Source organism: Epinephelus fuscoguttatus, linkage group LG17 (assembly GCF_011397635.1).
Source record: "Epinephelus fuscoguttatus linkage group LG17, E.fuscoguttatus.final_Chr_v1".
Taxonomy (NCBI): Eukaryota; Metazoa; Chordata; class Actinopteri; order Perciformes; family Serranidae; genus Epinephelus; species Epinephelus fuscoguttatus.
In genome coordinates, this window is record NC_064768.1 from 9,532,416 (window position 1) to 9,545,142 (window position 12,727).

Consider the following 12,727-nt stretch of genomic DNA (forward strand, 5'->3'; position numbering starts at 1 on the left):
GTCAGTTTTCTCCAAACAGGTGACAGCAGCTCGGGAGGGAGCAGAAGGAAAGGGGCCCCCAACATCAGAGTGGGTCCTGCTCAAGGTGATTAAAAGAAAGTGGTCGGAACATAGGTGGACTGGCCCCTACAAAGTCATGGAACGGACGTCCCACGCCGTCAAACTCCAGGGAAAAGGTGACACATGGTATCACTGGAGTCAGTGTGCAGTGGCAGAGACACCTGCCCGAACACTGGAAGACATAAGAGACAATAAAGACTAAAAAAAAAAAACAACTCACTCACACCTACATTTACTCTTAATTCAGCATAAGTGCGGTAAAGATATCCTGTGATCAATGTGAAGGTTAGAAGCTCCTCTGAAGCAACACTTTGCCCAGAGTATGATTGAATATAGCAGGCCAGGATATACTGAAAGTTTGCTTGCCACATTTTTATATTTACACTCCATATTTACCTTTACTTTTTACATTTACATTCATTTATGCATTATAGAGGAAATGATGAGATTGTTGGGAGTAGAGCAACGCCACCATAAGTGGTGCTGGCTGGGAGGCTTTGTATTGACCTGTGTTATTGTTTTACCTTTTTTATATTTTGAGTCTTCCCCCAGAGACAAAGCCACAAAGCAACCACGAAACCGAACCAAAAGAAGTGCGGGAACAGGCAGACCTTCCGACAGCTGCATAGATAAGTATGGTGGCATCACATTGAACTATACGAGGGGAACAGCCATGGGATTTAAATTTGACCTGTGTTCTGTGATAAACTGTGGAGATAAAACCCTCCATTTATCCCTGCCATCTACCTGGACCGGCACGTGCACACTGGTCCAACTGGCAGTGCCTCTCTTAGGGCTGAGGGACACCCAGGCCAGTTCTAGCAGAAAGAAAAGAGACATGTTTGACATTGGCTCTGACTCCACCACGTATATAGACGCCATAGGCGTTCCTCGCGGGGTTCCAGATCAATATAAATTGGCTGACCAGGTAGCTGCGGGTTTTGAAAACCTGCCCATAATATCTGCTCTGTTCTCCATCACTCCTAACAAGAATGTTGACAGAATTAATTATGTTCATTACAATGTTCTCAGATTGGCTAACAGCACCAGAGATGCAGTTGGGGGACTCTCGGAGCAGTTGGCCACCTCCCTAATGACAATCCAGAACCAAATTGCCTTAGATATGCTTTTGGCGGAGAAAGGGGGTGTCTGCTCTATGTTCCAGGATCCCTGCTGCACTTTCATCCCAAATAACACAGCTCCAGATGGGTCAGTCACTAAAGCACTGGAAGGGCTACGTACACTGTCCGAAGAGATGCATGAGCATTCAGGTATCGATAACCCCATAGGCAGAGTGTTCAAACAATGGTTTGGTAAGTGGAAGAATCTAGTGGTATCAGTATTTTTGTCTCTGGTGGGAATGCTCGGGGTGTTAGCATTGTGTGGCTGTTGTTGCATCCCATGCATCAAGTCTCTCTGTGAAAGGATCATAGTGTCAGCAGTGGAGAGAAAACATCCACAACCCCCACCGTATCAGATGACTCAAATGGAGACGGCCATCCTATTGGGGGAACCGCCGACAGATTCAGATTCAGATTCAGAAGAAGACAAAGTATGAGTGGTCTCATGTGTATGAGACCAAAAGGGGGAGTTATAACTTTTTGTTTTTGAGAAAAACAAAAAGTTACAGTAATTAAAAGACCTGAAAGGGGGTGGGGACCTGGGTGCATTGGTGCTTAAGGGTAATGGCCTCATCTATATGAGGCCAAAAGGGGGACTGTTGGAATATAATGATTTTAATGTGTTTGCTATTTGAACTTTAGGTAATGGCTTGATGTTAAATAGTGTGATGAGTTCGGCTAATCAAAATGTGCTTGCTTTGCAGAAGTGGAGAAGTACAGGAGAGGAAGAGACACGGAGACAGATGAGTGCATATCGCAATGCTTAGATAATTAGCTCCATATACAGTAAAAAGAACAGAACTGATGTACAGATAGTAGAGTACTGCAGGTGGAGGGAAGTGTTGTTGTTCTCTTGTCTCACAAAACAGGAACCATGCCCCACCCGTCATCAGGAAGGAGTCAGCTTAACATGAGGCGGGGGCATGGTGCAGCAGAGAAGGAAATGGAACAACCAATGAGAAGAGGACGATGCCTTGCGTGCACAATGACTCATGACTCATACACTTAAACATGCTGGGTCAGGGAGAGATAGTCAGACTTTGTGAACTGACACACTTGTTGCTTGTCAGGGACCGACAGAAAGACCCAGAGCTCTGAATTTTATTCCTTATGGCTTAATAAAACTGCATTGACTAAGACCGAATATCTTCTCCTATTGCTTCATTTACGAACACGCAGGACTGAGCTCACACATACATGAGAGGAAAGTAGGATGAGACTCTTAGTCCAACACCCCCTACATTTCTTTGTTTATTTTTTTAAAGATATTTTTTTGGGCATGTTTTGCCTTTAATCGACAGGACAATGAAGCGTGAAGGGGGGAGAGAGAGAGAGAGGAAGAGACATGCAGCAAAGGGCCACAGGCTGGACCCGAGCCCGGGCCGCCGCGGCAACAGCCCTGTACGTGGGGCACCCGCTCCACCACTAAGCCCCCCCCCCCACACACGCACACACACACACACACACATTTGGAAGGAGAAACACACCACACCTACTTTTACACATCATGAAAGACTAGGATATTAACAGGTTTTTAGATATGCACAAATATCGCAACATCGATCTTTTCAAGAAGGTGTTTGAAGGAATGGAAGAGGGAGGCTGTGTTCGCACGGTCCAACAAGCCCGCCACCTGTGGAAAACTCTGAAAGAATCTTATACTGATGCCAAGAAGGAAAATGGCACAAGTGACAGCTGTTTCCCTTTTCCATATCTGACATGATCAACAACATATTAGGGCATGTTAATAGGAGTATGCACTGCTGCATGTAGAGGTCATTATAGCAGAACATTTGTTTTTAGTCATGTTAATGGAGGCTGCGTTGTAGATAACGGTGGTCTGTAAGGGCCATTAAATACATTGTGACATGTTAACAAAGAATTCTTTTCACTATATTACTGGTTTGTTCCATTTTTTTTAAACGTCTTTGTCGTTTTCTACAGTCGTATCGCATGTGACATTGCCCCCAAAATCTCCAGTGGTACTGCTCTTTCATCGGCACCTGTAAGCTTTAACAAAACATGTACAAACACAGACAAAACGAAGGCAGGGTACAGACAGAAGGCTCTATCCGTGTCTGTGTATGTTTCTAATATTGAGCAGAAATGAGCCCAAGGAGTAGTGTCTGTGGTGGAAACACTAAAAGATCTAACGTTTATGTCCATGTTGTACAAGTTCTAAAGGGAACAGACAGTGTCTGATGGAAATGTGGCTATATGCACATCTGATGCCTGTTAGACTAGGAATCAACAGTGGAAGAAATATTTAGATCCTTTTCTGAAGTAAAAGTGTCATTGTGTGGAGCAGGTGGACCCCAGCGCAGGAGACTGCAGGCAACAGGAACTTAAATAAAACACTTTTATTTCAAGGGTTGAGCAGGAAAACACAAAACTGATCACATAAGAAAAGCAAGAAGAGAACAACAGGCTCCTCTGAAATGTACTGAAGAAGAAATATGATGTAGCAGGAAATAGAAATTTGTAAACACGTAAACTACAGGTACCTCAGAATTGCACTGAAGTACAGTCCAGAAACAGATAAATTGTTTGCATATGAAAGTTTAATAATAAGTCAACTATGAAGTCTAGTAAGTGTTGGTCAGTTACTCAATCTGTCCTTTTGTGAATCTGTCACAACAGGCTACTGCTGAAGATTAGAGGATGACTCCAGTGAAGTTATTGTGGCATCAAAATTTGTTTTCTTTTTTAAAGAGCACTTGATTCTTATTGCACGCCTTTTTTAAAAAATATATTTTGTATCAAAATGTGTAATGTGTATTTATGAATGAAGCTTTGAGAACGTCAGAGGAGAAGTCAGACTGTTGAAGTGTGAATTTATTGTTCACACCAAAGTTCACTGAAGTGACAGTGACTATGTTTACATGTACAAAATATTCTGTTTGGTTTTTTTTGCTTATTCTGAAAAAGACAATATTTCTGTTTATAGAGCGAAATCAAACAGAACTTCATGTGCTTCTTCTTTAGCTTCCACTTTAGTTTGGTGTGGTGATGCCAGCATTACTACACAGCAGTGGAAGTGAATGGAAAAATGCACAAGTGATGACAGTGAGCATAAGACTGACTGAATGTGGAAAAACTGAGACATAGTGTTGAAGTTGCACTTACTTTCCTTAAGACATGTCAGACTGCTCATCATTTGGAGGTGTTGTTATTTATAGGTTATTGTGCAATGGTTTAACCGCTCCGGCTCACTGGGGATCTAATTGGGCTGCATGTGACCAATGAACTTACATGAATTTTACACTGCTGGTTTAAAATGTACTGAAAGATTAGACAGTGTGTCCACAAAACATCTGACTTGCGCCAAAGTTTGACTAATAATTTTAAAATCTTATTCATAATTCAGAAGATGTAACGTTTACCTTTTCTGACAAAAAGAAAAAACATTTCAATGGACAGCACTGGACATTTGGAAATTTTCTTTTTTTTCTTCTTTTGCAAACTTAGGAGGAAAATTCCAATTTTCAAAAATACCCATGTACAGTATGTGTCAGTGGTGTCATTCCCTATGGGAATGGCGGGAGGGGAGGTGGATGGGTCCAATAAACCCTGGATGTTCACCTGGGAGCCCGCTGTTCACTTTACATGTAAATGTTACTAAACCATGATGTTTTTTGTTTTTTTTAAATCTCACCATCAGTTTTTGTTGCCTAACCCTAACCACGTGCTTTGGTTACACAAGGAAATAAACGTAAAAACGTGGTGTTTTACCTACGCCATAAATTTATTTTGTTTAAGACAGTATATATATGTATATATATATATATATATATATATATATATATGTATGTGTGTGTGTGTGTGTGTGTGTGTGTGTATGTGTATATCACACCAACAAAGTCCTGATGAAACAAATAAATGATATCATGAGATGCTTTAAAGTTAATTGTTGCTTTGTGTCATGACTGTGTAATCTTACAGAGGAAAAACAGTTTGAACTGAGATTTGAAAGCAAGCTTTCAGTGGCTTTATTATATAAAGGTTTGTTGTAGGAAGCTTAAGGTGATGTTTAACTGGAGATGTGAATAGTCACAGCAATTACTGCTTTGCCCTCCCATTAGAAGTAATTCATTGTGTGCAGAATGAGTCTGTGAATCAAGTTTCTGGACTCAGTCTTTCGGAGAGCTCAGAGCTGTTTTCAGGAGCTGTAAGACAAAAGACACTGTTATTCCACTCATCCTGCACTGAACTGCCTTCAACAAACAGCTGCTACTGTTGTCTATAAAGTTTGTGTTTTATGTATCTGCAAACTACGGATATGATCCATTTTGTTTGTTTCATATGTATGCTGTTGTTTATACTAAATGTGTATGAGCTCCCACCAGGAGGAGGATGGGATGGGTGTTGTGACACCTAGGATGGCTGCCACAGACCACTGTTCAAGACCAACATAAGTGGGTATTGTTTTCACAAGACGGCGTGACATTTCCAGCTGTGTTTACATTGACCAAACTGGGTATTTCAAGCAAAAACGTGATGTTTTCCTAACCCTAACTAAGTGGTTTTTGTGCTTAAACCTAACCATACATTAACCACAGAGTTGTCACAGCTGAAATGTAAAGAAATGTTGCAGACATGTACAATGACAAAGTTCATTCTGGTGAATAGGTTAATGTCAGATAAAATAGCATAAAAACAAAGTCTACTTACAGCGTGGAGATTGTGCGTCTGCAGAGAGGAAGAAGAGACGACAAATCATTTTAGTTGTCACCTTTTCCCCACTGACTCTGATCCCCCTTTTTTATCTATTTAACTCAAGTTAAATAGATATCTTTTATTTTTCTACCCTTTGTCTAATCATCATCATGCTAAAAGTATTTCTGTTGGTTGCTTCATAACAGTGATTGATGCCCTTTTTTTTTACCTTTTTAACCCATAGTGGAAAAAAAATAAAAATAAACCACTTCAAAAAAAACTCACTTTTCTTCTTTTTGCAAATGATGAATCCAGTGACAGCGATGACGATGAGAGCAAGAACAGCCACTGCGGCAGTGATGGGAATGGTCAGGTCAGAAGGCTTCACTGTTAAACCAAAACAACAACATGTCTAAGACCATATAGCCATAGCAGGTTAGAGCAGAAGTAGATCCATCCATCCATTTATTAATACCTACTGTACACATGTTCATCTACAAAACTAAGGGAACACTTAATGATCACAGTACAGTAACACCCAGTGAGTTAAACTTAACTGGTGCAAATGAAAGTGACAACAGGTTCAGTGGAGAGGCAAAAGCAAGACAACCCCTAAAAAAGCAGTGGTTTTACATGTGGTGGCCACAGACAGTTGCTCTCTCCTTATCCTTCCTCACTGAGTCTTCTCTCATTTTGTGTTCTGCTAGTGTCCTTGTTACTACTGGCAGCATTAGGCGGTACCTGCAGCCCAATCAGGTTGCACAGGTAGTCCAGCTCCTCCAGAGTGGCACATCCGTATGTGCGGTTGCAAGAAGGTCTGCTGTGTGTCCCAGCACAGTCTCAAGAGCATGGAGGAGATACCAGCAGACCGGCCATTACACAAGGAGAGCTCGACTGGCATCACCAGACAACACTAGAATTGACAGTTCTGCCACTGGTGCTCCGTTCTCTTCACAGATGAGAGCAGGTTCACATAGAGCACATGTGACAGGCGTGAAAGAGTCTGGAGACGTCATGATTAGCATTATGCTGCCTGTAACATCATTCAGCATGAGCTGTTTGGCAGTGGGTCAGTGATGGTCTGAGGAGGCATATCCTTGGAGGGTCGCACAGACCTCCATGTCATAGCCCTTAGTGCTGTACCGGGATGAAATCCTCAGAGCGACTGTCAGACCTCATGCTGGTGCAGTGGGCCCTGGGTTCCTCCTGGTGCAGGACAATGCCCGGCCTCATGTGGCCCGAGTCTCGAGGCAGTTCCTGGATGATGAAGGCATTGATGCCATTGACTGGCCCTCTCGTTCCCCTGACCTTAATCCAATTGAGCACCTTTGGGACGTTATGTATGGGTGCATCTGACACAGACTGTCCAGGAGCTCACTGATGCCCTGATCCAGGTCTGGGAGGAGATGCCCCAAGACATCATCTGCCAACTCATCAGGAGCATGGCCATACTTATCAGTTCATATAGGCATGTGGGGGCCACACACACCACTGAGTTGCTCTGATAAAATTCACACAAGTTGGATCAGCCTGTGAATGTATTTTTTTGTACTTTGATTTCCAGTGTGACTTTAAATCCAGCTGTCAGTGTCAAACCATTGTTTGGTTTCCATTGACCGCTGTTCTGTAATTTTGTTCTCAACAAATTAAACACTGTTCATTCATCAAGATTTTCAACTTGAATCATTTGTTCATCAAGATCTGATGTGTGATTTAAGTGTTCCCTTAATTTTTTGAGCAGTGTAGTTGTGATCTCATTACATGTGATGTTGGTTTAATCTACAACAGTTTGTATGCATTGGTTTGACACTGAAATTAAACAAAAGCTAAAAAAAAGACTGATGAATGTCAAATTGAGCTGGATGACAAAAGCTCCAACCAACATCACCAACATAAATCTCTTGTCTAGAGCTCCATGGAGTGAGAAATGGAAGAAGTTATTCCACTTGCTTCATCTGCTCTATGAAAAAGTATAGTTTGCAATCTGTAACTTATTATCAGGTTAGCGACAGAGGGAGCCAGCTTGCTAACTGGCAGTTAAGGGTACTGCTTCTGTGTCTCCTCCAGCATGAAAAAGGTGAATAATCAATGAATAATGAACTGCAGGACAACTGAAGTCAATTAAATGTATCCTTTTCACATCTGTCACTCCTGATCTCACTCTTACCCATGTTGGTCCTGATCACTGCTTTGTCCAGTTTGGTGACGATGTGGTCCTTCACACCAGAGAGATGAAACACACAGTCGTACCTCCTCCAGTCTTCAGGTGGGACTGATGAAAGGTTCAGGTCAACACTCATCTGGAAGGATCCATCGTGGTTGGGGAGGATCTCTCCGAGCTCCACGTCCTCATGAATCTCCTCTCCATCTTTCCTCCAGAACATCATGGCTCTGTCAGGGTAGAAACCTGTAGCGTGGCAGCTGACTGGAGGGAGGGAGACTTCTGGAGGAGAGACACTGAGGGAAGGTCTGCAGACAGAGAGAAGCAAATAAAGACATATGTGAGTTCTACCTTTTTTTGCACAGTACATTTCAATGCTTGTGTAGTGTCTGACGTGCCACATGTTATGTGATGACCGGGGTCTTATATGATTAGTTAGGGGCCCAGGTTAAGATTTTATTATGGCTCAGGTCAAGGATAGATAAGCTAGGTGAAAGGTTGGATTCCATCTAAATTGTCTCTCTGTCACTTGTCACATTTTGTCTCAAAGTTCACAAAAACAACTGAACCCTATATAGGCAGAGTACTTGGAGCTGTTATTCAGAGTAGTTCATATTGGCTTCGAACTCTCTCTCAGGCAATCTAGATGCTTGATAGATGCTGTACTTCTTGTAATAAACCTTTCTATATACAAGCAAGACGGTGTCAGCGGAGTGTCCTTCATCACCTTCACATTATCGCTATTTAATAAACGACACTTGTTCATACCAGTGGAAAATAATTGTTGCTGGTCAATCTAAAAGTGATCTCAATCAACAACAGAAGGTGTGAAAATTCTTCTGGGCAAAATAAATGAATAAGTAAGTATTCAACAACCCATCAGCTACACCTACCTTAGCTACCTCCACACTGTCTGTATATAGACAGAAAAGGGAATTACAGCACCACTTAAAAAACTCACTACAGTCAGAGAAGAAAGATCCGCCTGTTTTTGTGGATTACAGCAAAACAGTTCATAGCAATGTTCAATGAAACAGCAATATGTCTATTCTAAAACACTGTAAACTTACTTAACTCATGCTAACTGTGCACTATCTATCACAGTCTCAGCTTGGATGGACAGAAACGTCAGAGCACTCCAACATGTCAGTCTCTGCTGATTGATGAGAGCTAAATCAAACTTTACCGCCACAGAAAACAGTCAAACAGAAGTCTGGAGTGAAAATACAACAGCAGTTCATTCTGAGCAGGTTGTATGAACATTGTTATGTTAATGAAACTACATCAGGTCATGTGATTCTACCTTTTCTCAGCAGATAGCTTTTTCCAATGGCCACATAAGTCTTCAGCTCCTCAGGACAAATATTAGTTAAGTAGTTTTCATGGCGTTTTAGTCTGTCTTTGTCAGCATCCCATGTCAGTTTGGTGACGACAGCCTGTGGTTTCAGAGCGATCCATGTCAGTGTCTTCAGGTCCAATGACATGAAGTCTTCTCCTTCATAACCATACTGACAAAAACCATTAACCTCTCCAGTTTCATCATCCCACTCACAGCCATTCAGCCTCTGGAAAATGTGGATACCTGAGAAACAGAGTCTGTAATTAACAGTGATGTACAGATGATACCTCCAGTGGAAAGATGATCTTAAACATATTGTACATTGTGTGATGCTCCGCTATCCTCCCAGTCTTGTGGTGGGTCACTTTACTTTACAGCTACGATACAGAGCACTTTAACAGTAAGAATGAAATACAAGTTGTACCTCCACTTTGGTTGAAGTGCTGCTTCAAGTTGTCCATTATGGCTTTGTAGGTGTGTGGCAGGATCACAAAACACTGTTGAGTGTACCACTCCAAATGCTGCGGATTGTTTCCTAATGCTGATTTCACCCAGTCCTGTTTTGGTTCTACGACCTTTATATCAGTGTCGCAGTAACCAGCTAGAATGTCATCAACCACTGCAGTACCCACAAACTTTGGGAAGTTTGGGACTCCAGAAGATACAGTGACGAAAAACTTCAGGGAGTGTTTTACTGCAGGACAAATGAGGCACATTCATATTAAATATACACATCATCATCACCTTCATCATAAATATGATATATGTGGCAGGCCCGTGCACAGATATTTTTGGGGGCAGGTGCTCATGCAAAAAAAAAAGGGGCCTCTCTCTGATAATTATTAATTAAAAAATACAGTTATATACAGTAACATATTTTGCTTACTTACATATTTTTTAATTTAATTGAATCAATATACAGTGGTGCAGACAAGGGTGTCATTTGATTGAAACATTGCTGGGGGCACATATTAAGTGGGGGGAGCTTTTAGGGGTCTCAAACACTTAATTTCCTGCTTTCCGGTAATGTTTTCTGCATTGATTTATGGTGGAAATGTATTTATTTATGCAAAACAAAACAAAATTCAGGTGGCAGGCGACAATTCAAAATAAAAAATATGATAGAATATAAGACAGTCACACTCTCAGGCATTCTGTACTGCTTTCAAATATTTATTCTCCTGCAGATCAACTTGTCTTATTTCATGTTGTGTGCTGAGTCAACACATTTTACTGTGTGTAAATGATGGAGCGTGTTCTGCAGAGAGGTTTCAGTGGTTCTGGATGTACAGAGTAGAAACTGCTCTGACACAGCGACACACTGAGGATGATTTCTGCCTCAAAGTTTTTAAATATGAAGTTAACAGAGTGCTGAAGAGAAAAGACTCTGTTGAGGTAGTAGTTTGGTTTATTTACATCAAATTCAGCTTCTTACAAACATGGTTCTTTTCCTTAAGCTTGTATTATTTTATTATAGCTTTTATTTTTTGTTGTTGTCACGTTCCCATCAGAACCCTTTAATTTAACCTGCGATCCATCTAAATGCTTTATTTCCTGTTGGTTCAGAAATAAGAATAAATTCATGTTTTTTAAAATTCAATCCACCCCCCCCCCCCCCCCACACACACACACACAATGCATTGTAAACAACAAAGTTTTGAATTTACAAGGAAACCGCTGTGATTTATTTACATAGTCATAATAGCCACTCATTCTTATAATTACCTTATAAACACACTTCAAATATTAATAAAGAATCCTAGAGAACAGGCGCCTGCAGGGACTGCACCTTTGGGTTCCTCCTCTCCTCTCTGTGCTCTTAGCACAAGGCATGCGCAGCAACAAGCCGCATTTCAGATTTGTTTTTATATAAATAAGAGCCACAGTGTGGGAGATCATAGCATTATTTTGACTGGAGTTTTGGTTTTTATAGACATGTGGAAGTGAGAAAGTAATTTGGTGTTTTACTCTGCTCGTTGCCGGTAAATATTACATTAGAAAAAGAAACAAACAAAATGTCTCACAAAAAAGGGCACTTTGGCTGCCTGGTCAGAGGGCAAAAGGGCAGGTGCATGAGAACCACCTGGGGTCTATGTGTGCATGTGCCTGATATTCATTGTGGTCAACTTTAAACTTAGTCTTACCAAATTCTAAAGTACTGTAGAAGTAAAAGTAAAACTAAACAAGTGTGTCCTGGAGCTACGCAGGAACAAAATACAATCAAAATACAGAGCCCAGTGGAAAGTGAAGCAAATATTCACAGTGTGATCTCACCTGATGACGACACGTGACACAAGAGAAGCAGCAAAAGTAAATTTTTCATCTTGGTTTGATGAAGAAGTGACCGAGCTGGGGCAGCTGTTTGTTCCTCATTTTTTTTGGCAGTTGGCACTGGGAGGAAGGAGTGTCCGCTTCTTCTTCTTCTTCTTCTTCTTCTTCTTCTAAGGGTTATGGCGGGTGGCAATCAGCGTTAAGGCGCATTACTGCCACTTACTGTGTTAGAGTGTGAACCAGAGTGAGAGTGGGAGTGTCTCTGTTCTGACGCAACTAAATCAGGGACTGTAGGAAACAAAGAATTAGCTGGACACAATAGTTGTGAAGCCCCCAAGGAGGTATCACTTGTTTGCTATGTTGCCAACTCTGAGAGGGTCTTCATCAGGCAAAGGTATTGTGACTTTTTTGTAGTGAGGCAAACAGAAAGATAATCAGCCAATTATGTGTTGTTGTTTTTTTTAGCCTCACTATATAAGCCTCAATACCGAGCAATACCCACAGAACCTTCTCATATGTCACAATGTCAAATAAATAATACCTCCTACGGGACTTAAAATTATTCAGTGTGCAGATAATTCCTTGTTTTTCACAAAAGGAGAATAGTTTCTCAGTGAATTTTCTTCATTTGTCTTAAAGAAATGTTCAAACAAAACCAGCACATAACATCAGACTTTTTTTTTTTTTTTTTTTTTTTACATTCTGCTAAGACAAATGCAAACTTGGGTAAATGTTAAGACATAAATGAAAACATTAAGATGCCATTAATAACGATTATATTTTGTTAATGGTTTGAATCATCACTATATTTCCAATCATCACAGGAAACTGATGAATGACAGCTTTCAGAAAATTTGCTTTTTTTGTCTGATCCACTTTATATCACAAAAATTGTAACCATTACACAAACAGTTTAAAAAAATTAAGTCAAAGATTGCATTCATGAAATCATCACTATTAAAATGTTACAAAAAGTACACATGAAATAAATGAAAAGATTTATAACAGTAATTATAAAACCTATGGATTAGGACCCAGTGTCACAATTTGCAAAATCTTAATTTCTTGTGAAACAACCTCTTTACTGTGGAGTAAATATCACATTGGCCTAGGCCTTGT

The 12,727-nt window shown here is 40.8% G+C and overlaps 1 pseudogene; it reads right to left on the reverse strand.

The window, feature by feature from the left end:
• Positions 1–3,526: 3,526 nt before the first annotated feature.
• On the reverse strand, positions 3,527–11,769 carry LOC125905335 (major histocompatibility complex class I-related gene protein-like; annotated as a pseudogene).
• Between the last annotated feature and the right edge of the window lie 958 nt (positions 11,770–12,727).